Consider the following 12,622-nt stretch of genomic DNA (forward strand, 5'->3'; position numbering starts at 1 on the left):
CTGACAGAAAGGTGCTTTGGGGTTCCTGCATTTCCTAGGAATTGATAGGTAAATGAATGATGATCAGGAGCCCCAATACGCTGCTGCAGATCATTGAAATCAGCTCCCCAAACAGGTCTCATACCTTAGTGCTTAAGGGAAGGGGGATCCCACGTGACAACTACAGTTCTGAGACCAGCCCAGGCAGCGGGAAGACAGCTGGGCATATGTGTGCATGCCTCAAGTCCCGGCAGAATGGAGAGAGGAAGAGGAGAGGACTGTGGTGTGATGAACGCAATTGTGGGGCGCTTTCTCCCTCACGACACCCAGTTCTGCTTCTCCCTGGTGAGCATACACACCCTCTGGCAAGGAAAGAGAGAGACAGAGAGAGGGAGAGAGAGGAAGACAGAGAGAGAGAGAGAGAAAGAGGAAGAAAGAGAGAGAGAGAGAATGAAAGAAAGGAAGGAAGGAAGGAAGGAAGGAAGGAAGGAAGGAAAGAAGGAAGGAAGAAAGAAAGTTAAAATAATTCTAAAAAAAAGATACTTTCTATGTTGGGGCCAGCACATGGTGTGGTCATTTGAGGTGCTGAATTCCCACATGGTCAACCACAGTTTGAGTCCCAGACCTAGTAGCTTGCTTTCTCAGAGAGAGGAAGAGGAGAGGACTGTGGTGTGATGAACGCAATTGTGGGGCGCTTTCTCCCTCACGACACCCAGTTCTGCTTCTCCCTGGTGAGCATACACACCCTCTGGCAAGGAAAGAGAGAGACAGAGAGAGGGAGAGAGAGGAAGACAGAGAGAGAGAGAGAGAAAGAGGAAGAAAAACGAAATGAGTCCTGACAGACTAATACCCTTCCAGGTAGGAGCCTCTAATTCACCACTGACCCACATCACTGTCTACAGCTTAGAGGGTATAGTAACATTTCAGTGAAACTGTGTTGGCTAAGCAAAAACTTAACTGTGCATAAATTAATGTGTCCATGATTTGCATGCTATATTCTTTACACATCTTTACTAAAGAAACAAAAAGAAGCGTTGTTGATAGGAACCTAATTTACAGTTAATGCGCACACACTAAATGCCGGACAGTAGGCTAAGCTCTTCCCATGCACCGACTCACCATAAGCCCCTCCTGTACCATTCATGAAGAATCCAATGTTGAGACAAGTAAGAAACTTTTAAGACACCGGGTCCAGGACTCGAACTGTGGTTGACTACGTGGAAGTCAAGCACCATAGCCATTACGCCAACTGCTGGTCCCAAGACAAGTAAGAAACTTTTTCAAGTTATAAAATAATTTGCGAAGCTAAAGCTTCAAACCAGTTTGAGCCAAAGCCAAAGCCTCTAAAAAGATTTTTTTGTTTACTTTTATTTATTAGGATTAAGTCTAACAGGGACCAGTGGATGGCATAATGGTTACATCACTGGACTCCCCCATAGTCAACTTTGGTTCAAGTCCCAGATCCGGCAGCTTAAACTCATGGGTGCAGGGGCTTGTGTGCGCAAGCTCCTGAGAGGAGAATACAGGAGAAGAGACAGTGGTATGGTCATCCCCCCCCTGGGGGGGTGCTTTCTTGCTGTCTGTTTTTCTGCCTCTTTCTGTCTCTCCAGAAAGCGCTATATGCCCTATAGCAAAATCTCTCTCTCTCTCTAAAAATAAATAAATAAATAAATAAAAGAATTAAATCTAACAATTAAATGTCACTTTATGTCCAAGCCCTTTGGGTCCTACAGAAGGAAAATCTGTTTTAGAGGGTGTTTGTTTGTCTTGTTTCATTTGGATTCCATTTGAAAATCTCTGAAAGACGTAGGCATTAATTCTGAATTTGATCTCCCACTGATTGCTCACCTGTGCTGTTCCTAATTCAAAGTAGAGTCTAGAGTCCTAAAGGTACAGAGGACTTCCCAGCTGCTGTGTGTCTATGTCTCTGTGTCTCTGTGTCTCTGTGTCTCTGAAACTTTAGAAAAGGGCTCCAGGTTCGGTCTCCATCCTTTATCTTGTCATTCCCCCCCCCAAACTTTTCAAAACTCAACTCATCCATGAAATCTCTTCTGATGAAGGCGGAAGCCACCCAGACATCCTGTTCATATCTTCAGCGTGATTGATATTTCTCTCCTGCAGTGTGGCGAGATGGCATATGCGTGCATGTGGGCAAGCATATATATCTTTATGATAATGTGCATCTGTTCGCTCCTCTCCACCATATACGGTTACGATATTAAGCCACCCGGCTCTTCCTCGGCCCCCTCTGGAAAAGAGCCTCTATTCCCCTCGGCAGCCCCAGTGCCGATCTTGGTGACATGATGCGCGTGTGCGATAAATATTTACTGAGCGAGTGAGCGAGCGCTCAGTGAGGACGGTGACAACCTCGAAGGAGAATCTTTCTTCACACACAGAGAAAATAAGATCACATACAAAAGATAACTGCAAATAGCTTGCTTTCTCGGGTAGTTTATTTTTAAGCATTCTCAGCTGCCATGTGCTGTGGAACAGGTGAGGCTTCACAGGTAATTTTCATTTCACCTCTGTTTGCCAAATGGTTCCCACTTAGCAAATGCACTGTCCTTAAAATGTGCTTTCCTCCCTGCGAGTACGACGCGATGCTGAAAGCTACCGAGTTCGCTCGTGCCTCCTTATTTATCACAAGTACATTCTTTGCGTAAGGGCGAAATAAGAGAACTCAAGACGAACAATGGGACTCTAACTCCCTGAGTCTCCTCTTTTGTTCCAGGAAAAATAGTGGAGGAATTGAAATTCTGAGCCTTGTGAGGCTCTTGCTGGTGAGACCTGGCATCAGTCTTTCGGCATCGTTACTGTTACTTTAATAACAGCAGTGCCCATCAATAAACAATATAATGGGCTCCGTTCTTGACAGAGTCTGACGAGCCACCAATAGCTCAGAAGACTGGAATGGAACTGCCTAGATTTTCATCCTGTCTATCCCTCTTTCCTATTTGAGTGATCTTGGATAAATATGCTACTTAGCTTCTGTCCCTCTCAGCATCTTTTCCTTTGAAATAAAGGGGAAAGGATGCTGGGATTGCATGAGATAATTCATGTGAGGAGACTTCATTGCAGTCAAGGTCTAGGGAGGCCTTCCTCCTGTGCCCTCACTTGCCATGTTTTGTATAACGGTGGTAATAAGTAGAGTCCTCCATGAATACATGGATTTCAATCTTCTTTTAAAAAACCCTGTGTCTATTTACTGTGATTTTCAAGCCACCAGGTCCAAGTTTTGAACCACGGTCAGCCATGTGGGCATCCATCTTAACCACCATGTCACCTGCTGGCCCCTTTTCGAATTCTCTTAAAAGAAAGAGTCCTAGGGTCAGCAGATGGCATGGTGGTTGAGGTGCTGGACTTCCACATGGTCCATCACAGTTGAAGTCCTAGGCCCAGAAGCTTGAAACCCATGCAGCGTGCATGAGAGTGCATGCACAATACCATGAGAAGAGAAGGGAGAAGAAGGGAGGAGAAGGGATTGCAGCATGGCCATCCTCCCTGGGGGCGATTGCTCACTTTCCCTCCCTCTGTCTCTTCCTAGAGAGTGCATCAACCTAGAGCAAAAACCATAAATAAATAAATAAATAAATAAATAAATAAATAAATAAATAGAGTCCTGACTTTCCACAGTACCAGCACAAATGCATCTAGAGTGACGAAGAAAGGAAATCCCAGGGAACCTTGAGCTATGGGGCTGCTCCTTCTCAGTCTTATTCTCAAAGGACTCTTTCCTTCTCCCCGGGACACTGCAGATTCAAGTGCAGTAGTGGCTCTACCACTCTGAGAGAAGGGGTGGGGCCGCTGCCTGGAGGAAAGGGTGTTTACTAGAGCCTTCCCTTGCTCAGGGCATCTGGAGGTAGTTCCATGTACAAGCGTCACTGTGGCATCTGCACAAGCCAGGCAGCCTCTTTCTGCACTTCACAGGCTTGCAGGCTTGGGACTGCCTTTAGCCACTCTGCAACTCATTCCCTGCTTTCACTGAGGACCAAAGGTCCTCGTGCCAAAGCAGGCTTCGTTTCCCTTTGCGGTGAACGCCTCGTACAGTATCCTCCCCCACATCGTCCTCAAAGCCTCCAGTCTCTAGCCCTGGACAGCACATCTCATATATATATATATTTTTTTTTCCCAATGTGTAGCTGCCTGAATGGGTCTGTTTACATTTTAGGCTACCTAGTTTTCTCCTTTCACATGCCTTTTACCACGTGCCCCTCCGTCCTATGACTTACAACAACCTGCAGGAGTTATTGTCATGTATGAAGACAAGATTCCGGCTCAGCCCCATCTCCAGGAAGACACGGTGGTTCACAGGGGCCCCCTTCCCAGGCCTCTTCTGGGGTGGAAACAATATGGATTATGAAGATGGTGTGTGTGTGTGTGTTTGTGTCTTATATCTTTTAATAGAGTACAAGGCTCATCTTTTACCCCAGGAAGAACTTCGATTCCCATGTATTTTATTCTACCAGATTATGGGCCTATATGTCACTTTCTTATTTAAAAAAAAAATAGAAAACTGTAAAAAAAAAAAAATCCTATTACTTAAGTTTTTTCCTGCACATATAAATGCATAATATATGTAATAGATAACATTACTAATGTCACATTTACATAACTTCTCATAATTAGAATTTTAAAACTAATAATCCATGTGACTATATTTCCACGTTGATGTGTTCAGAGCAACAGCATCCCCGTGAACCACTGTGTGCTGTGTGTTACACTTGATGACCACGTGAGAGCAGGCCCTTCATCCTGAGGTAGTCAGACTGTCTCTCACATATTTCAGCTCTTTATAATACTCCGGTGTTCATGCATGTACACATAGTTTCATTCGCTGGTCCTCGGATTTCTTTTTATTTTCTTTTTTAAGTGGTCCGTAGGGTGCGGATGCTTGCCAGAGAGAGAGAGCCAAAGAGAAAGTGAGAAATCATCCTTCTCCCCTCCCGTGGGGCATGGTCATGCTCCAACCCCTTCTCCATTCTCCTATTGGGATTCTGAGCTTGCATGCCCATGCACCTGGAGTATTTTTCAAGCCACTGGTCTGGGACTCAAACCCAAGGTTGGTCATATGGGATTCAGTCACCTTAACCACCATGCTAGGGGCTGGTCTGACTGACAAAGATAAATCTTAGATAGGAAAACGTTAGGTCAGTGACAAGCACATTTTAAAGACCTGATACACATGCCATATTGGTCTCTGGAAGGCTTATACTAAATTACACTCTCAACAGCAGTTTATAAAAGTGCTCTTTCTCTACTCCCTAGCCACTGCCCGGGTGTTTTAATTCACTTTTTAATTTAAAGAGCAAGGAGGAGGCATCCCATAGGGCTTAAGATCTCCCAGAGTAGAGATACATCAGATTTATGGTGTAAAGATTTGTTAGCCAGGGCCTGAGTCATGGGAACGTGGGCATATTTGTTCTATTACCAAGAACTCTATGAATCAGATCTAATAACTATTTCAGTCACTACCAATACAGCCACATTTAAGAGACAACCCAAACTGGAAAAAGCTATATATTTTTCATCATAAAAATTCCCATGGATGTGATAATAGCAAATATCCTTTTAGTTCTCTTTAGATGGAGGCAATAATATTGTTTCACTTGAAATTACGTATCTCATTTTAGACATTGGAGGATCTAATTTATAGCTATGTTTCCAGGAATAAGTGAAACTCTATTTGTTCCTAAATAAAAATGTCAATCATAGAGTGACAGGCACTGCAAATAACCCATGGAGCTGTCTATGTTTTATATATGAATGAGAAACCTGACAAGGCTGTTTGGAACCTCCCTTGTTCCCATCTGTTGTTCTGTCCATTTAATGACCTTTCAGAGGGCCATAATTCTCAGGGCTTCTATCAGCAAGAAGCCGGAAATAAACCTCAGTACTGATATGGCCAATTCTGAATAGGATATCAATTCCAAATAGGGCAAACATCTGCATGCCAGCACCCAGACACAACAGAAGAGGGAGAACTAAGATAGTTAACCTAATGAATGGTTGTATTTTCTAATCTCTTCTAGGATTTTAATACATTTTTGCAATGGGTTGTTGGAAAATTTCTCTGAATAGCCAAACATTTCTGTAGAACTTGTTCTATATTTGTTTTACTGATTCTAAATATGATGAGAAACTTCATAAGTCTCGAGATCCAATTAGCATGAGAATGCTCTCTTCATGATCTGATTTTATTATGCTGTTGATTTATTGGTGTCCCCAAACCAGAGAGTGTTTAACTTATGAGATAAATTCTTTGGGATAGATATAACTTTCTCTTAAATTATCAGGATTTATAAAAAAACTGTTGGTTCCCTAATATGCTAGAAGAAAAATGTTATGAATTTTGCATGCTTTTGTGGTCACCCTCCTAAATATTAGCTAGGCAATGCAATGTCTTGACTCTATTCTACAATACATGTCTCCTTCTGTGATCACCTTCTCAATACTTGTATTGACTTTTCTTTCCTTATTAGTTCATGCATGATTTTAGCTACCCTACCAAGAGTTCAACTCTATGCTGTTAAGTGGTTATGAATGTATTTTCAATTTAAAATATTGTCATTTCATACTGTATAGGTATAGATGGGAGAAATCGGGCTCCTTTTTAAAATATCAGAAGTCTGTATTTCTTGCAAGAACAGAGTCCTGGTAACAAGGACTAGTTCTTCCCTTTTATATGGAACACAATGTAGGATGGGGACCTTTACATACGTAATTATACTTGAAGCTTACAGATCAGCGTGCAGAAGTAAAAGTTCTGAGTGCCAAACTTAAAACATTGAACAATCTAATGGACTTTTTATATTCTTGAACGATTACTCTATAGACCTTTGGTAATAAACATTTTTTTAAAAAAGAAGTATTTATTTACTGTTATTTATTATTATTATTGTTTTGTAATTCACCAGAAAGAGACAAAGAATGAGACAGAGGGCAAGTGAAAAAGCAAGCTGTCAGGTCTAGGACTCAAACTGTGGTCAGCTATGTGGGAGTATAGTACCCTAACCACAATGCCACCTGCTGGCTCTGATAATAAACTTTGCAAGTGTCATTTAACCTACACTTCTCGTAGATTACTCATGTTAATAGTTGATAACCCTTACTTTTTGTAGATTACTCATGTTAGTAGTTGATAACCCTCCCATTTCACAAAGTTGGGAGCACTAAGTAATATCAAATATAGATCCTACGTGACAGTAGTCTCATATCATGCTTGATAATTAATTCCTCCCTATGATACAGATTTACAGTGAAGTGGTTGCCTTTTGATTACAGAAGCTCAAATGGTTCAATCCATTAGATTTTTGTTTCTTTTAGTCAAGAAAATAAATCACTAAAGTTTAAGAAAATCAAATGGCCGAAATAAGCCAATTTTTCTTGAATGACCTTGAATCTTAAATGACGGAACTTGAACACGTAAGGAACAGGGCTTCTTTATCCTAGCAGCAACCAGTTAAGAATATTAACTGGGTCCTGTAACCTTCTGCAGATACGCAGCTGGATTCATTACCAAGTTTATTATTTCTCTTGTCCTCAAGCTTATGATTGCATTGGTATATTTTCTATACATTTCCTCACCCCCTTTTTGTTTTACAACAACAAAATCTGAGTCCATAGGTGATTTGCAAAACTAGAATGGCAGATTCCCACTGAGACAAGTACACAGAGGAGTCAGCTAAGCCACACGGTACGTAGTTGAACTGTGTCCTCCACATATCACATTTCTTTACCGAATAAGCCAATAGTAAGTTCCACAGATTAAAATGACTATATATAAAGGTCTTTTGCTGTTTTAAAAAATAGTTAGAATCCCCCGAATGTCAGTGATCTTTCATATAGTCACTTGCTCGAGGATAAAGCAGACAACAAGCTCCCAGTGAGTCTATAACGGCATGACTTCTAACAGGAAGTCAGCAAAAATCCGGCCTGCAGTCTGGCTTGCTGCCTAACGCAGGAGGGCTCAGTACTGTGGCTGCCTCCATCACCCAGGAGAAGCTCTGAGTGTGCTCCCAGGTGTAGAAAACCCTGACAAGCAGGGCACAGCCCTGTATTTCCAGACCTTGGGAGGCTGAGCCAGGTGTGGGAACAACTCTGGGCAACACAGTGAGACCCTGCCAGAAAGGAAGGAGGGAGGGAAAGGAGGAAGAAAGGGAGAGGAAACAAAAGGTAAGGAGGGAGAGAAGGAAAAGAAAGAAGGGAAATCCTGATGCAACCTTTGAAGAGCTCTTGTTGGAAGGATTCTCCCATCCTTGGTGGTGATAGGAAATAGCATTGATTCTCCATTATTAATTCTTTTCCATCTGAATGAAACTCCATTCTAGTCTCTCCTCTGGCCTCTCTATACTCCCTTTTTTCTCTCTTCTCCTAGGGCAATAGTTTATTTGATTGGTAAACTTCTGAACAAAAGTGGGTGAATGATAGTTTAACCTTTTCTCTCCCCCGTAGTCCTTAAAGTGGGCCACGTACTGACGCATTCGGCTCTGCCATTCCACACTGGAACTTGCACAAGGCAGCCACCATGTTGGGAGAGCCCACAATTCCCAGCAGTTCTTGGGTCTGGATGAGGAAATCTATCGTATGCCGAGCTTCACGGTTAGGGAGCCTATTTTTTGCCACACAGTGAGATAACATTTCTAAAGATGAATTGCATCATTAATAAAAGGAGTATCTGGCTTCCCATTTGTCTGTCCTTTTGACTTTTGAGTCTTACCTTGTTCCGAACTAGACAATCAGAATGAAGTCTCTGGAGAATGCACTGGTGGTACTGGGAACTTACCCTATGAAAACCCCTTCATCAGTTCTGCTCCTCCAGAGGAACCCAAAGTTCAGTAAGTGCTCTGGATTTCTGCAGATGATGTTTCTTCACACCTAGAGGGAGAGAACAAAAATGTTCTATTTTAAAATAATACTACATTAATGGGAGCAAGTTTAGAGTTTGATACTCCTGCTTGCTACACTCCTGCAATAGAATTTAATATTTTGAAATGACAGGATATTCATCTGTGTGTGTCTGTGTGTGTGTGTGTGTGAATGAGAGAGAGAGAGAGAAAGAGAGGTGTGTGTTTGTGAGAGAGAGAGAGAGAGAGAAATTAATAAATCTTGAGATGGGTAAACTACATCATATATCATGTATATGAAATACATGTGATATATATCATATATATAATGTATATATGTGTGTATATATATATTTAGCTTTAGGGCTCTAATATTTTTTATTTAGTTTCTATACTCAGGGGAACCAACTGTTATCTCTTCTATCTTTTAACCTAAGTATTTAATATATGTATAAGTATGTACATACACATATACACACACGTATACTGTATATGTACATGCACATAGATATACGTACACACCCGAACCCACATATTTATATGCCTTAGTTTACCCATAGCCAGGATTATTAGTATTTCATTAAAAAATGTATCAGTCTTTATTGTATTATATTATTGAAATGTGTCCTATGAGTTTCACTGAGGAAACTTTTAATCTATAAATAGTTTTTTGTACATAAATTTGAGAGACTTCTGCTTACTGCATCCCTCTGGCCATGAGCTCAAAACGGCATAGGTAATTATCGGTTTATTTCAACTCTTGTAGCCTAATCTAACAGACATTTTTGAAAAATAGAAAATATACTCTGTAATTAACAGAGCTCTCAGTTTTCTATAGCAACAAATAAAATAAATAAATCCCGGCGTTGTACTGAAAATCAGAAATGAGTTCAATTCCGAACCCTCTCTCCCATAAGTAGCCAGGCAGATTTGGGCAATGATCCAAACTTACTAAATCTTAATCTCTCTCCCCGTGTAAACTGAGAGCTTTGTATAAAATTGCCACTAAGGCCCCACCCATCTTTCTGCGATCATTTTCCTTCCAAGGACTTGGTTTAATCTGGCTAGAACGATCAGGAAGACTTTACAGGAGCAAACCCCTCCTATATGAACAAGGCCTACATTTTAGATATTTGTGTGTACCCAGTCACTGGCTTCTCCGTTGGGCAATTAGGTAGTCATAGCTAAATGACACTAAGGTGAATGTAGTCCATTAATTTGAGGTTTACCTACTGATTTTGAAGAAATCAGTTGTCTACATGACAGAACTTAGTATCGTTTGACTTTAACTGACATAATTAAAAATCCTCTGGAGCCTGGTGACCAGCTGTTGTGATTTATCTTTCCCCTATCCTGCTGTTGAGGGGAAGAAGGCCAGCAACATCATTTTCTCATGGTGGAACTTTAGTAAAGTGGCTTACTCACTCCCTGGGTCACTATCTGAATTTATAAACTAGGAGAATGAGAGTGATAAAGGGAATGGAGAAACAGTTTATAGAATTTAGCATAATATTTTTTTTCTTCATTTATTTTCCAAGAAAAAAATTTCTGGGTGAAAAATGCATATCTCATTAGAGTTCATATGTTATTGTCTTTAAAAAGCAACACTTTTGCAAGCCGAGGGTTGTGTCATAGCTAAGATCGCTCCTCCCTAAGATAATTTCAAACCTAACACATCAGATTCGTTCGCTGTTACTATGAAATAAAGGAGACGGGTTTAAGCCCGTGTTATCCTTCCAACATTGGACTAAACTCTATTGGTGTACAAATCAGCCCTCTGTAAGTACTTTATGAAAACGTGGAGCTGTATGTCTTGGTTTGTAAATGAAGAAACACGCACAGACGTTTCACTGTTTCCCAGGAGGAGGGGAGTGGAAGAGTCGGCAGGTCCCTTTGATCTCATAGCTCACATCCCTCCTTACTGTGCACCCCACTATGTATCCCAGCTCTGCTGAGCGTCGCGATGACACACAGGCCAGGGTACAGTCGATTTCGGGCCTTCATTACCTGTGCCTCTGAAAGTGTGGGTCAATGTTCACCTTTTGATATATAAAGGCCTTGTCTGATTTCTCTTAAGACTCTGATTTTTGTATTTCGTTTCTATGATCAAGGGAACAAAATAATGCCTCTTCCATCTTTTACCTGAATTATCTGCCTGGTATTTAGCATGCTTCAAAGACAAGTGTTAATAGCCAAAAGTGTACTTGTTGAGTATCTAAGTTCAGAGAACTGGGCTGGGTGGGGCTGCCTGCAGAGACTAGTCATCAGGTATGAAGAAGTGCTGGGATGGACAGTTGGGAGGAGACCTATGTAGGGGAGTGTTGATCAGAACAAAGTGAATCATCTCATTATACAAATTCACAAAATGTGATGTGGGGGGCTGGTAAGTGGCATGGTGGTTAAGGTGCTGAACTCACATACGGCCGATCCCGGTTTGAACCCCAGACCTGGCAGCTCACTTTCTCAATTTTTCTCCTCTTTCTGTCTCTCTCTCACTTTGGTCAAATTAAAAAATAATAACAATAAATAAAATTAAATAAATAATTATTTTTTTTAAAAAAATGTGATGTTGAAACAGGCCCCTTTAATTAATTAGTTAAAATTCTACACTGTGCTGGGGAAGAAAATAAGATTCAAGTTGTTCATGAGCTGGAAGTCAGGATTCTGGATCCATTCAGGATCCATCCAGCTTCTCAATAGTAACATTAAATCCTCAATTGGATGTTTATATGTGTATTTTAAAAAGGAAATTTACTACAGTAGGTTTGCATGTGTCAGCCACTTTGTGAAGTTTAAGATTCAGGTAGCATAGTAGTTATTAAAAAATCCTTGGAGTCAGACCAATCTAGGGTCAGCAATATCATTTTCTGGTTGTGGAACTTTAGTCAAGTGGTTTTATCACTCCTTGGGTCAGTATCTGAATTTATAAAACAGGATAATGAGAGTTGCTCCCTTTCTGTGCTGCTTTGAAGATTCAATGAGAAAATTTGTATTTAGTACATTGTTTCCATGAGGGTCTGGCCCAGAGTAAACCCATACAAAAATGTCCAGGTATTGTTGTCATCATCATTGTCATCATCTCTTTTACGTGGCCCTCATATAATGGAATATTCTTTGTAAATTGTGCTCTTTTAAATAAAGAAATAAAAATCCTGGCGCCAGCAGATGGTGTCATGGTTACATCGCTGGACTCCCACACAGTCACACACAGTTTGTGTTCTAGACCTGGCGGCTTAAACTCCCACTGGGCACATGTGCATGCATGGCCAAAATCCCAAGAGAAGAATGGAGGAGAAATGATTGTGGTGTGGCCATCCCTGGGGAGTGATATTTGTGCTTTCTGTCTCTTTCTCTCTGGTGAGTGCACATGCCCTATAGCAAAAACAAACAAACAAAAAAAACTCTCTAAAAAAGAATAAAATAAAAATAAAAATCACAATGTAAGAGGATTATAGATGAAGAACTAACAAAAGAGACTGAAGTAACCAGGATAGTCAGGGTGACTTTATTTTTCTCACCAGTGAAATGAGAAAGACTCATAGTCTCTATATATACAGGGTCTTCTAAAAGTTTATAGAAAATATGTATTATGAAAAAATTGTGCTAGGGTTTAAAATATTTTGTGCCATGGGGCCAGGAGGCGATGTGGTGGTAAGGGCACTGAACTCCCACATGACCGACTGTAGTTCAAGTTCTGGACCTGGCGACTTGCCTTCTCCCTTTCCCTCTCTCTCACTATGGACCTCTCTGGTCAAATTTAAATAAATAAATAAATAAATAAATAAATAAAGTTAAATAAG

General features: G+C 40.9%; 1 protein-coding gene across 1 annotated transcript in view; it reads right to left on the reverse strand.

Moving 5' to 3' along the window:
- LOC102476466 (leucine-rich repeat-containing protein 4C) overlaps positions 1-12,622 on the reverse strand; it is a 652,120-nt gene that overhangs the window by 255,310 nt on the left and 384,188 nt on the right. Inside the window, exon 2 of the mRNA XM_014583152.1 lies at positions 8,762-8,853. The gene's annotated coding sequence lies outside the window, so the exon portion shown is untranslated. The remainder of the gene's footprint in view (positions 1-8,761; positions 8,854-12,622) is intronic.

This window comes from Tupaia chinensis, unplaced genomic scaffold (genome assembly GCF_000334495.1).
Source record: "Tupaia chinensis unplaced genomic scaffold, TupChi_1.0 Scaffold144099_1, whole genome shotgun sequence".
Classification (NCBI taxonomy): domain Eukaryota; kingdom Metazoa; phylum Chordata; class Mammalia; order Scandentia; family Tupaiidae; genus Tupaia; species Tupaia belangeri.